Here is a 14,550-nt window from a genome sequence, read left to right on the forward strand (position 1 = left end):
CTGGGAGAAGAAACCATCCTGGACTGATCACCAGCCAGCTGTCGGGCAAAAAAAATCACATTGACGTCCGATGAACTATTTTGAGTCTACGGGGTACTTGAAGGAAACTACACGAGCACAGGGAGACCCTGAAAACCTCCCAGATTTTAGATTGAGCCAGAAATCTCTTGAATGGAATTTAGATGTGCTAACCACAAAATCTACTCACTCCAAATCCCATTTGCGTGACTACTTTACCAGTAGGTATCTAGTTCAAAACAAAACACTATCTCCGTTCCTCCGCGTTGCCTACCCTGAAATTTCCTTTATCCGATCCTCTCGACCTACTGAGCCAAAGCCGCCCCGATTGTTCGTGGGCTTTATTGGGAAGGTCTTCCATAGACTGCGGATCGATTCCATTCCTCATTCCAAGCTTTCCCCTGGCTGGATCATTCCCAGTAATCCCTTGGATCAAGGTACCAACCCCCCCAACCCCCCCCCCCCCCTCCTCATTTCAAACCTGCTGCTCTGCTTATTAGATCAGGGACCCTGTCAAGGAAAAAAAACTGGGATCTGGGGGCTTCATTGTTTGGCCCTGATTAAGAGCTTCTCACTGCGGAAGATCAGGCTGTAGGAGAGGGAGTCGAGGAGATCTTTTTTTGTCCAAGGGGGGGGTCTTACGGGCCGCATTGTTGCAAGGCTTCTTCTAAAGTTAGGCTGGATTTAGCGCGGAGGGGACAATGAGATGTTAGACGATGAGGGGTTTAAACCTTAAGCTTGTATTTTCAAGGCCAGCGGTCGAGCGTTTGTCCACTCGCCGGTGATGTCCCAATCCATCTTTAGATGTGAAGTGAGCAGCTTTGCAGGACAATGGGGGTCTAAATGGAGAACTGGGTTAATTATCGACTGGATATGGCAACACAAGTCTAAAAAAAAAGGCACCCCATTTCTTCTTCTTAGTCCCGTGTGGGGGACTGTGACTACCGGTGACCTGAACTGAAAGACTGACAAAAGAACTTGTTTCTGTCTTTATCACACGTAGCATATATTTTTTTAACAGATACTTCACCCATTCAAAGTATGATGGTGGAGAATCAGGCTACAAGCATCATTCAAGCCATTTTGCTTTGGACAAATGACAAGGAAGAGTTTGGATACTAGTGGTGACGTCGGAGTTTATGCCTTGTCTCGACACCCGGTTGGTGCAGTACATCAGATGTCATTTAAAAAAAAAATAATAACAATAAGCGGCCAATGAGGTCCCATGAGATCAGTCGGTCCTGGGCCATCGCGCATTTAGTTCCGGATGTCATGTTGGGTTGACCTCTCTGAAGTTTGCAGACGTCCTAACCGCTCTTACACAGTGGTGGCGCAAATGTCCCACCCTTTAATTTGACCTATCCGTCTTCTCCGGACATTTGGGGGCCCTGTTCTGTTCCGAGTTGAAAGACGGATTCCGCACTGGACCGGTCAGTACCAAACAAGGTTGATTTGCTCCTTCTGCTTTAGGCCAGTGGCTGCACATTCGTCAACTTTGAGGTTCCGCCGCGTCATTCAATCTCGAGTCGTCGCATTCGTCTGGTTCCATTAAAAACTACAGTAGCGGATGCCTTGTTGGGTTGATCTCCTCCGGCTTGTTGTCGGTTTTCTTCAGATTGTCTTTCCAACCTGGTTCCAGGTGTCCTATGTTTGTTCCCGGTTTCCTAAAGGTGCGTCCTATCCGTCCCCACTTTTCTCTCTTGACTTCCCTTTTCCACATCCTGCTGTTGGTTTTCCTTCCAAAGTTCTGGTCTGGTCTTGGTCATTTTGACAAACCTTTCGGATGTGTAGGTGTTTGTCAACAGGAGTGTTTGAATTTTTCCCGTGGATGTTTTTCGTGATCCGCCATATTTCACAGGCTTACAAAAAAACTGGAATGTCAGGAACCTCCCGGGCGTGAAGGTAAAGGGAGACGTCAGCGGAGGGCGCAGGCGATACAGCATTCCAAAGGGATTGGGAGGCTACATGGGAAAACCAAACCGAGGTGTTAATCTCGACCGAGTGACTCCCCCTCCCCCTCGGTGTCCCATCATCCTCCAAAGGGATCCTCTTAATCCCACACTCTCCGCACACGGACCAGGTCTTTCTTCAGCGTCGGTACTCGCACAAAGGCCCCGATCAAAGCCGGTCAACTCGGAATGCGAGATGACATGTTTTTTTTTTTTGTTTTTTTTTTTCCCCCTACGTAGATGGGAGTGATGCACATTGGCCAGACATCAAATAATATGTGCAGGAATGTTATTGTGCTCCCGCCGGATAGTAAAAACAGGCTTTGGTGTTAATGCCTCAATGTTTTTAGAGGATGTCTTTCAGTGTCTTTGCCAACTGATAAACCAGCTGCCGCTTCACTGTGTTAGCTTTGCGGTCATGGTTCACACACTTTAGCATTTTTATAGTGAGTATGTTGCCATTTTGGAGTTTTATGTCTTTTGTAAGAACTTGAGAACTTAACATGGGCCTCAGACGGGAACACCTTTGCACAGTTTTGACCATTTTATGGCTTTGTTTTTGTTATCAAAGACTCAATGAAGCTTTACCGACGTCTCCATTTGGTAGAGCAACACTCGAATTGTGATTTAATCCACAATTGCTCAATTTTTTATTAAAATGGACATGCATGTTTTCATTGGACAATGGGGGGGGCATTAAAAATGGCAAAGTTTCATCTATCCATCCATTTTCTTAGCCGCTGATCCTCACGAGGGTCGCGGGGAGCGCTGGAGCCCATCCCAGCTGTCAACGGGCAGGAGGCGGGGTACACCCTGAACTGGTCGCCAGCCAATCGCAGGGCACATGGAAACAGACAACAGCCGCACTCACAATCACACCTAGGGGCAATTTGGAGTGTCCAATTAATGTTGCATGTTTTTGGGATGTGGGAGGAAACCGGAGTGCCCGGAGAAAACCCACGCAGGCTTTACCATCTGATCCACCGTGCCGCAATTTTCGAGTGAATTTAGTTGTGATGCTTTTTTTTTTTTTTTGTCCTGCCTTTGATTCTAATTTGGGCCAAATATTGTATAAAAATCATAAAGAAAAATTCCTTGTGTGTTCTACACACTTGGTCATTAAAGCTGAAGAAAAAAGAAAAGTCTGGTTTTCCGTTTCAAGTCACTTGCCATACTTTTGATATGCTATTTTAATATGAAGTAGGCCAAGCACAGACTGGATGACAGGGAACTAATCACGGGTTATGGACCAAAATCTGATTCCTAGATGAAGTGAAGGCTTTATTTCACGGCCTATTGGAACGAAATTGGTGGTATCCATTCGCGAGCTCGAATTTGTGCCCCAGCTCTTGTACTGATCTGGTGCTTTTGTGCGGGTGTACCTCAACTTGCGCCTCCCATTCCCATGTTTTGTCCTCTCTCGGTGTTGTCCCCATCCAGAAATATCTCAGTTCCGCATTTGACAGCTTGATTCATCTCATTGGTTGCGTGTCAAAAGCAATTGTCAAAGGTCTCCCGGCGGGATACCCGGCTGCGCTCCCCTCCCGAGAGGCGTCTGCTGTCAAGCCTGCCCGGATGATTTTTTCCACTCGGTGTCCGGGGTGTCCGCATCTGTGCCTGATTTGCACAACAATAATAATAATAATAATAAAAAAAAGACCGTAGCAATTTAATTAGAAGGCATCTTCGGCTGTGGAGAAGACGCTCTCAGAGTGTTTTCCTTCATGTCAATTTTGGTGCAAACCGGACAGAAGTGAGACTATATGGAAATTAGTCCATATTTTCATTCAAATTCACAGATTTTCTTAAAATCCATGTAATATTTATAAATAGTTAGGGCGGAGGGACGCAGGGCTGAGAGGAAGTGTGTCACTCCAGACTGTTTTAGCCAAAAAAAAATCTGAAAAAAAAACCCAACAACTTTATAGCATAGGTGTCAAACTCAAGGCCCGGAGGCCAGATCTGGCCCGCCACATGATTTTATGTGGCCCGTGAAGCCAAATCTAAAGTGTCAATTTCAATGATTCCTGCAAAAATCTGTACAAAAATTTTAAATTGTCATGCATCATAAAGGATAAAGTTGAGATACTACAAGCATTTTTTTTTTTGGTGTGTGTGTCTTACCAAACGTGAAGAGTTGAAAAACACATTACCCTTGATTACCGATCCCAAAAGTAGATCATAAAGTGATGATGTAAATACGATTAAATACTTGTATTGTTTCACAGTCATAACGGCCCTCTGAGGGGAAACCGGAACCACAATGTGGCGCCACGAGAAAAACGAGTTTAACACGATTCTCTACTAGTCCTCATTTTTTTTTTGGTCATTTTTTTCAGAAACAAATCTTTGGAATCACTTTACAGGGTCTTTAACTAAATATATACAGTACGGTAGAGCAAGGAAGGTCACATTCAAGTGTAACACACGTCATTTAACCGGTCTGTTCCCCCCACCCCCACCTTCGACTGCTTGTAAACAGTCCATTAATCCAAATCTCTCATCTTATTGGCCTCCCTTGGCGAAATGAGCGCAGACTTCTCCTCCCCGTTTCGGCTGTAAAATGACAAAACAAAAGAAAAAGGTCGGCATACGCGCCGCGATTGGCACCGGCGTCCTGTGTGGCCTCGGAGGAGGAGGAGGAGGCCGAGCTGGGTGGGGCGCGCACTAGGGGACCTATTACGAGGCCGCGTAGTCGCCGGGCGTTAAACTCAACAATCAGGAGCCGCTCTTGACTCCCAGTTTTTACGGCGGGAGGTTCGCACGGTAGTGGGGACGATGCGTTCGGGGGACGGGACTGAGAAAGCGAAACGCATCGGCGGGAATTCCAAAACTTTAGCCGCTTCCAGGTGAAGAAATTGATGGACTCTCAATGGCCGCTACAACAAAAGTGTAATACTGTACTGGGAAGAGAAATTACATTACAAAAGACCAAGGTGCATTTTCTTAAATTAAAAAAAAAAAAATAACCCGTAAGATTATGAAAGTTCTTTTTTTTTTGGGGGGGGGGTGGTATGGTGTTAATTACATAAAATATATCTTATCCCAATGATTTACTTTTTAAAAAAAAATATGACTCTTCTCCAAATATATTACAACTTTAAAAAACCAACTAATTATTCAAAATTGAAAATAAAACATTTTTGCAAAAACAAAAAAAAAATCTTATATTCATATATTCTCGAAAAAAATCACAAAGAAGAAATCTGACTTGATATTCTAATAAAATTATATATTTTTTTCTAAAATAATTTAACTCCATTTTCCAAATGAAACTTTTAATAAAATTTAATTTCTCTCAGATTCCTGATATTACTTGCTCAATAAAACAACTTATTCTCTTGAAATTATATATTTTTTTAAAAAAAAATAAAAAAATAAAATCTTCCCAGAAGTATTTCAGTTTGAGAAATAAAACTTGATAATAAATTTAAAAAATATATCAATAAAACTAGTAATCTTATTATTATTATTACTACTCACAGAGTAAAAATTGTATTTTTCCTGACAAAAAAAATTTGACAGTTGTAAGATTAGGTATTTAAAAAAAACATTACATTTAGAAAAAAAAGAATTCACATCAAATACGACTTTATTCTTATCAGCTTCCTATCTTTTATGCTCTATACTATGATGATGACATTTGGTATTACAGTATTTATTTTCCCTTCTTTGTTCTTGTGTAATGAGCCCCATTAGTATGTATCAACCGATGATTGACGACTTCAATCACTGCGGGGGCCTGTCTCCCCCCCGCCTCCCGACCTCGGCTTATCTCTCCCCACGCCAGACCAGTTCTCACCTGATCCGACCACCTCGAGTGACGCCGGCCTCGCACCTGTCTCCCAGTGGTGCCGCCGGAATACGGGCTTCTGGGGTTTGGGGTAAATATCTGATTTTCCCAGACGCCCTCAGGTCGCCGGGGGTCCGAGGTCGCCCGCCTCGTGTTTACACATGCGGACGCGTGCACGCTGTCCAACCACGCGGTGCTGAAAACACCACCTGAAAAGACCGGAAAATATCGATGGATTTCGGCAATTAAACGTGATGGATGGTCCCCAACCAAAATGCACACACGCCTGTGTAGCGATTGCTTCATTTCAGGTAGGAATTATTATTCTCAATCTCAAATTACCAAAAAAGAAGTATTTATAATGCCAAATTTGGTCATTTGAGAATAATGCGTATTTAAAAAAAAAAAAAAAAGTTTGTCGCAGAGGTTTACGGAGGTTAAGTGTGGCCGCAATACGCTTCCGTGTACCTTCCGTGGACTTAATCGATCAATCATAGTTAATGAATGGGAGTTTGTGTAAAACTGGGTGTCATTTATTTAAATATTGGTATTTGTATTGAATACGAGTTGAATAGATCGATGGATTTTGGCAAAGGTTAACGTATGGCCGAACACGCTTCCGCGTTCACGAGCCGTCAACCCGTCACTATGTGGGATTTATTCCTGATTGAGAACAGATCCACAAACAAAGTATTTGTATGCGTCCAGACTTTTGTACGCTTTCAAACTCTTCCGTGTAAATCTCGACGACTTACTCACCAGATCCATGTGTAGATCCAGTTGTCCAAGACAAGCGGAAGCCAATTAAGAGTCCAATTTCTTATCGGCAAAGACATCAACTTCGGCATTAAATACGTGTCCGCACCTTCTAAATGTCTGACGGTATCGAACAAAACTCCGGGAGACGTATTTCCGTGTCGTCTCCGACCGACTTAGCATCGAACAATGCTCTGTTTGACCGGCAATACGGCGACGTAAACAAAAGTCACCTGATTTTTATGGCGTAGGTGCAGGAGCTCTATGGGCAACGCCATGTGACAGTGCGGTCAGGTGACGTGACCTCACGAAAACTCTCCTGGTTCCAAAGTCTGCTGGAAGACTCAAGTAGAAGATGAACCTTTCCTGTGGTGTGGGGTGTGATCCGAAATGTCAACTCTTTTCAATATCACATGAACGGTTGGACACCCACAGCGAGAGTCGACCCCAGACTTGACGTTTTCGCACCTCCGCTGAAAGCCCTTAACCCGAGCCCTGAACCCCGTCGTCGACTTTCGTCGGTCGCGGTGCGTGCCGCGCGGCTTTCCTGTGTTGCTTCACGGACAGTACAGTAAGCGATTCCAGGCGGGCGGGTTGACGCGGATCCCTGCCGCTCGCCCCGGACCGGGGGCTGTGTGGTTCAAGCGCTATCTGCACACAAGCTTATCGTCAGTACTGAGAACGCGATACGGTCAGAAGGGCAACGATTTAAGCAACATTTTGCAACTGTCAAGCTCGTGCAACGAGAACAAAAGTGAGCTGGATTCGATCCCGACTGACTTCGCAGGGAATATATAAACAGCATACAGGCAGCCTTTGACATCCATGCGCAATGTAGTCTTCATTTTTTAAAATTTGTAGTGTTACTTTCAACTGTAACGCATTCACTAACCCGCGAGTGCAGCAGTTCCTACTTTCCTAGTTTTCTCAAACGCACCATTAAGCTTCTAATGCTATGGAACACGCTTAATGGCATCCAGGCGCTGCATTCAAGGGAGTCCGACGGTTGAACGCTATGTGATGGAGCGTTGCGAGGGAAGGGGGAGATGGGGGGTGGGGGGGTTATTACCTGTAGACAATGACTTGGTTTTTGCACACGACTCTTTTCATGCCTTTACAAGGCCGATTCTGCACTGTAGCGCCGGAGAAAAGGAGTCGGAGGCGGAGTGTCGGACACAGGAAAACTTGCTTTATTGTTCGACATCACCAAACTAATCGCATAATGGCAGGAACTCTGTTAACCTTTTACTCCGGAAGCGCAACAACAAAAACAGTCCGTGCGGAACCCCGCACTCCAACTCGAGGTCCCGCGGGTGAATTATGTAAACACCACACAAGCCCCCCCAGAATTCACCCATAGTCAAAATCCTTGTGCCGTGGAGGGATGATGACCCGACCCCGGCGGGTGTGCACTGTAGGGGCCGAGGGGGGCGGGGCCGCACTGTCCATTGAGTCACGGGACAAGGGCTCAGGCGGGGTCAAGGGTACCCCGGCAGGCGCAGGGGCACAGGGCAAAGGGGGACGACCCCGGCGCGGGGGGAGGGCCAACCCCAAAGGCTGGGCAATGTCCAGGTGCGCGGGTTTGACCCTGTCCACGGAAACAGTCTCGAGTCTGCCGCCAATGTCCACGAGCAGGCTCTTGTCCCCGTGCTCCAGGACCCTGAACGGCCCGTCGTATGGGGGGCGGAGAGGTCCACGGCGGGCGTCATGACGAACAAACACAAAATCCGCAGAGCGCAGGTGACGGGGCAGCCGGGCAGCTGGGGTGCCATGTTGCGACGTGGGAACCGGCGCGAACCCTTTTGCGGCCTCCAGCAGAGAGGACCGTTGCCTGGCTGCGGACCAGGGCTCTGTGGCGTCCGGGATGAATTCGCCGGGGACCCGCAGTGGCTGGCCGTAGACGAGTTCGGCGGATGAGGACAACAGGTCCTCCTTGGGGGCGCACCTGAGGCCGAGCATGACCCACGGGAGCTTATCCAACCAGTTGCCGTCCGTCAAGCCGGCACGCAGGGCTGCTTTCATGGAGCGGTGGAACCGCTCGCAAAGACTGTTCGCCTGGGGGTGATAGGCGGTAGTGCGGTGCAGCTTGACCCCCAAACTCTCGGCGACTGCGTTCCAGAGTTCAGAGGTAAACTGAGGGCCACGATCTGAGGAAAGGTTGCACGGTGTCCCGAAGCGTGCAACCCACGTGCCGATGAACGCCCGGGCCACGTCTGACGACGTTGTCGAGGAGAGGGGAACGGCTTCGGGCCAGCGGGTCGTCCTGTCCACCATGGTGAGCAAGTAGGTGAATCGGTGCGAGGGAGGAAGTGGACCTACCAAGTCAACGTTGACGTGGTCAAACCTCCTCTCAGGGACAGCAAAGGGCTCCAAGGGGGCTTTTGTGTGGCGATGCACCTTAGCCCGCTGACAGGCCACGCACGAGTCGACCCAGGCCTGCACATCTTTCTTGAGACCGCGCCACACGAACTTCTGGGCCACCAGCCTCACAGACGGTTTCCTTCCGCGGTGGGAGAGGTTGTGGACCGCCTCGAAAACAGCTCTTCGCCAGTTTGCAGGGACCAGCGGCCGAGGCTGGTCAGCTGAGAGGTCGCACAGCAACCTGACGCCCGAGTCACCAACCGCGACTTCCTCCAGGCGCAAACCCGTGTCAGAAGTCTTGAGGGCCTGCACCCCGTGGTCCGAGGCCTGGTCTGCGCTCATGCGGGAGTAGTCGAGACCCAGATGCACAGTGCCGACGATCGCCCTGGAGAGGCAGTCCGCGACCACATTGGATTTGCCGGCGATGTGTTGGATGTCCGTAGTGTACTCAGAGATGAACGACAGTTGGCGTTGCTGGCGGGCGGACCACGGCTCGGCCACCTTGGACATGGCGAAAGTGAGGGGTTTATGGTCCACATATGCCGTGAACTCACGGCCTTCCAATAGGGAGCGGAAGTGGCGGATCGCCAGCCAGAGGCCGAGGAGCTCTCTATCGAACGTGCTGTATTTGCGCTCCCTGGGGACCAGCTGACGGCTGAAAAAGGCAAGCGGTTGCCAGGCGCCGCCGACCCACTGTTCGAATACGGCTCCAACAGCGTAGTCCGATGCATCGGTAGTGAGAGCGACAGGGGCCCCGTGAGTCGGGTGGGCCAGCATAGCGGCACGACTCAGTGCGGCCTTCGTAGCCTCGAAGGCTTCCATCCTCTTGGCCGTCCATTCAACGTCCCGGTTGGGGGCCTTGTCTTTAAGAGCCTCATAAAGTGGGTGCATGATGTGGGCCGCCCGGTGGATGAACCGGTGGTAGAAAGTCACCATCCCCAGGAACTCCCGGAGGCCCCGAGCTGAGCGAGGTCGGGGAAAAGCGGAGACGGCCTCCACCTTTGCCGGAAGGGAGGCGGCGCCGTTCTTGTCTATGAGGTGCCCGAGGAACTGGATAGAGGGCACCCCGAAAACACACTTCGCCGGGTTGATGATCAGGCCATGCTGCTCAAGTCTTGCGAAGAGGTCGCGGAGGTGCATCAGATGTTCATCCTCCGAGGAGCTGGCGACGAGGATGTCATCCAAATAGACGAACACAAATGGCAAGTCCCTGAGCACAGAATCCATTAAACGCTGGAAAGATTGTGCTGCGTTTTTAAGACCAAACGGCATCCTCAGAAACTCGAACAGTCCAAACGGAGTGATTACAGCCGTCTTGGGAACGTCTGAGGGGTGCACGGGAACCTGGTGATACCCGCGCACCAGGTCGACCTTGGAGAACAAGATTTTGCCTGCCAGGTGGGCTGAGAAGTCCTGAATGTGTGGAACAGGGTAGCGGTCGGGCGTAGTGGCGTCGTTAAGGCGGCGGTAGTCACCACACGGTCGCCACCCACCACTCGGTTTAGGGACGATGTGTAGTGGCGAGGCCCACGGGCTATCCGAGCGGCGGACGATGCCCAGACGCTCCATGTTGGCAAACTCGGACTTAGCGACTGCTAGCTTCTCGGGATCAAGCCGTCGGGCCCTCGCGTGGATCGGGGGGCCCTTGGTCTCAATGTGGTGCTCGACCCCATGTTTAGTCGTGGCAGAGGAGAAAGTGGGCCGTGTCAAGCCAGGGAACTCACCAAGGAGGAGTTGGTACTTGGTGCCGTCCGATAGCGAACTGGAGAGACCACCATAAGTCGCCTCATTGCGGACGCAGGCGACCGTGGAAAAAGTCAGTGCATCCACCAGACGGCCCCTCTTAACGTCCACCAGCAGCCCGTGGGCACAAAAAAAATCAGCGCCGAGGAGAGGGAATGAGACATCCGCAGTGACAAAGTCCCATGTGAAGCGCTGACTCCCGAAACACAAGTCCACAGTCCTCATGCCATAAGAGCGGATAGGGGAGCCATTAGCGGACAGTAGGGGTGGCCCATGAGTCCCGCCAGCGGCGTCCTCCGCAGTGGCCGTCAGGACGCTCCTCTGGGCGCCGGTGTCGCAAAGGAATTTGCGCCCGGAAAGGTTGTCCTTGACGAACAGCAGCCGGCTCTTCGCGCCCACGCTCACGGCCGCTGCGAAGCGTGGGCTTTGGCGTTTCCCGACGCGTCGTAGTTGCAAGGGGCGCGGCACCTCTTCGCTTTCGCACCGAAACGGGCATGGAAGTAGCACAAGCCTGTGCCAGCACGGCCGTCGGTGCCGAAGGGGCCCCTGCTGGATGCCACCCCCGCGCCCGAAGGTGAGTAACTGCGCGTCGCGGCCAGCGTCTCAGGGGAGAAGCGCTGGGTTGCCAGGAAGAAACGGTCGGCCTCCTCGGCCAGGGCCCGGGGCTCAGTGACAGTACTCTTCGCGAGCGCCGTCTGAACATGCGGTGGCATATGCCTGAGAAACAGTTCCATGAAAATGAAATTGGGCTCTTCCGTGCCCAGCAGGTTTAGCATCATTTCCATGAGTTCGGAAGGTTTGCTGTCCCCCAGTCCATTAATAGCCAACAGACGTCGGCACGTTCCGGCCGTGAAAGCTCAAAAACCTTGAGAAGGTGAGCCTTGATCCCAGCATACTTATCTCGGGCCGGGGGAGAGGTGATGAAGTTCACTGCTCTGGCCGCCGTTGAGCTCCCGAGTGCTGAGACAACGTGGTAGTAACGCGTGGAATCATCTGAGATCCCGCGGAGGGCGAACTGAGCCTCCGTCTGTGCGAACCACGCTGCCGCGGACGTCTCCCAAAACTCCGGCAATTTGAGGATGGCGGTTGCCATGTTCGTTTCAGTCTCGAAAACGCCGGGACTGACGTCGGGGTCACCAGTGTAGCGCCGGAGAAAAGGAGTCGGAGGCGGAGTGTCGGACACAGAAACAGAACTTGCTTTATTGTTCGACATCACCAAACTAATCGCATAACGGCGGGAACTCTGTTAACCTTTTACTCCGGAAGCGCAAAAACAAAAACAGTCCGTGCGGAACCCCGCACCCCAACTCGAGGTCCCGCGGGTGAATTATGTAAACACCACAGCACCCTCCCCCCCCCTCACGAAAAGTGTGCTCATTATGTTCATTAATTAGCTGTGAAATGGCTCTCAGCTGAAAGGCGGCCCATCGGAATTGGACCTCAGCCATCAGCAGTCGAAGCTACACATCTGACAACCGTTATTATGATAATTCTGTCTAGTTTTGTGTTTTGATCTAATTTCCTTTTTGTAGTAGCCAAGAGGGCAAAAAAACTGAATATGTGTGCGTGAATGAGAGGCGTGGAGGGGGAAGAGATGGCGAGGGTGGATGACTTCAAATACTTGGGGGTCAACAACCCGGAGCAATGGCGAGTGTGGTAAGGAAGTGAAGAAACGGGTCCAAGTGGAGTGGTACAGAGAAGAAAATAAGTATTTGAACACCCTGCTATATTGCAAGTTCTCCCACTTAGAAATCATTGAGAAATCTGAAATTTTCAGCATAGGTGCATGTCCTCTGTGAGAGAATCGAAAAAGAAAAATCCAGAAATCACAAATTTGTGTGATACAGCTACAAATAAGTATTTGAACACCTGAGAAAAACAATGTTAATATTCGGTACAGTGGCCTTTGTTTGCAATTACAGAGGTCAAACGTTTCCTGTAGTTGTTCACCAGTGGTTTGCGCACACTGCAGGAGGGATTTTGGCCCACTCCTCCACACAGATCTTCTCTAGATCAGACAGGTTTCTGGGCTGTCACTGAGAAACACGGCGGTTCATCTCCCTCCAAAGATTTTCTATTGGGTTTAGGTCGGGGACTGGCTCGGCCACGCCAGAACCTTGATATGCTTCTTACGGAGCCACTCCTTGGTTTTCCTGGCTGTGTGCTTCGGGTCATTGTCATATTGAAAGACCCAGCCAAGACCCATGTTAAACGCTCTGGCTGAGGGAAAGACGTTATTCCCCAAAATCTCACAATACACGGCCACGGTCATCCTCTCCTTAATGCAGTGCAGTCGTCCTGGGTCCCCCGGGGTAATGTTAGGGACGGAAAATATCCGTCGACAAAGATTTATTTCAATTGTACAGGCAGTTAAAGTTTAAGCAGCTTTCTCATAAAAGTATAAAAATTCAACTTTGGAATTGTAAAAACTGGAAACAAAAAAAGAAGAACAAGCACTTGGTATATCATTTAATCCTCTCGTTACTTCCCCTGTGAAGCGCATGTTGTGCATCTGTTGTTCTGTAATCAGCACCCCCTGTGGTCAGAGACCCCCATGACCCCCCCCCCCCAACACACACACACTTTTATCTACTATTATCAAAGCAGACTCACGTTCCCGCAATGCGGACCCTCGCTATCATCCGGAGGAGGGGGAGGGGGTGGAGATGGGGGAGTATATATGGATATGCTATGGATGATAATAATATCTGTAGTCTTCTATTTGACTGCCCCCAGATGGTCAAGCACCCAGACAAGAAGGAGCAGCACAATACCCATCGAATTGAAGTGGCGACGTTGCAAGTCGGAGAACCAATAAAGAATCGTACTGGTGTACCTAAATAAGTGGTCATCAATTTGAAGTTTTCTTTTTTTTTGGGGGGGGGGGGGATGAGATGGCTTTTGTCTCGAGACAGATAAAGCGGGAGGGGGTCAGCTACACACACACACACACAAACACGCAGGCGTGCTGATAATATACGGCTCTTTGATGTGATGCCTGCGGGGAAGAAGATGGAAGAGGGGGATCGGTTGGGGGGGGGGGGGGAGGTCGACTACGGTGAGATTACAGGAACGGCTTCAGGGGCTGAGGATTTTGCACCCGCGCAAACTTTATCTTGTCCCGCGTGGTTCCGTCCCATCACAATCACAAGTGATTCATTCAAGACTAGAAATTGTCCATTCTTTGGTGGTTTTTGTGCCGAGGTGTGACTCGCTTGGGAACTGTCAGGAGAACCCTTGGTTCTTCCTTCCTTCCTTCCTTCCTTCCTTCCTTGCTATCCTTGTTTACTTCATTCCTTCCATTCTTCTGTCTTTTCTTCCTTCTATATCATGTATTTACTTCCTTCCTTCCTTTCATGCTATCCTTGTTGACTACATTCTTTCCATTTTTCTGTCTCCGCTTCCTTCTATATCATATTTTCTATCCTATCCTTCCTTCTTTCCTTCCTTGCTATCCTTGTTTACTTCATTCTTTCAATTCTTCTGTCTTCTCTTCCTTCTATATCATGTATTTCCTTCCTTCCTTCCATGCTACCATTGTTTACTTCATTCCTTGCATTCTTCTGTCTTTTCTTCCTTCTATGTCATGTATTTCCTTCCTGCCTTCCTTTCATGATATCCTTGTTTACTACATTCTTTCCATTCTTCTGTCTCCTCTTCCTTCTATATCATATTTTCTATCCTTCCTTCCTTCCTTTCATGCTGTCCTTGTTTACTTCATCCTTTCCATTTTTCTCTTCCTTCTAGATCATGTATTTTCTGTCCTTCTTTCCTTCCTTCCTTCCTTCCTTCCTTACTATCCATGTTTACTTAATACTTTACATTCTTCTGTCTTCTCTTCCATCTAGATCATGTATTTCCTTTCTGTCCTTCCTTTCCTTCCTTCCTCCCTTCCTTCAAGGTCTATACCCAGTGGAAGGACAGATTTCA

General features: G+C 49.2%; 1 protein-coding gene across 2 annotated transcripts in view; it reads right to left on the reverse strand.

Moving 5' to 3' along the window:
• fgfr4 (fibroblast growth factor receptor 4) overlaps positions 1 to 7,143 on the reverse strand; it is a 33,094-nt gene extending 25,951 nt beyond the window's left edge. For both annotated transcript variants that reach the window (XM_061803160.1, XM_061803154.1), the window contains exons 1-3: positions 6,985 to 7,143; positions 6,750 to 6,882; positions 5,770 to 5,969 (exon numbers count right to left, since the gene is read on the reverse strand). The gene's annotated coding sequence lies outside the window, so the exon portion shown is untranslated. The remainder of the gene's footprint in view (positions 1 to 5,769; positions 5,970 to 6,749; positions 6,883 to 6,984) is intronic.
• Between the last annotated feature and the right edge of the window lie 7,407 nt (positions 7,144 to 14,550).

This window comes from Syngnathoides biaculeatus, chromosome 18 (assembly GCF_019802595.1).
Source record: "Syngnathoides biaculeatus isolate LvHL_M chromosome 18, ASM1980259v1, whole genome shotgun sequence".
Classification (NCBI taxonomy): Eukaryota; Metazoa; Chordata; class Actinopteri; order Syngnathiformes; family Syngnathidae; genus Syngnathoides; species Syngnathoides biaculeatus.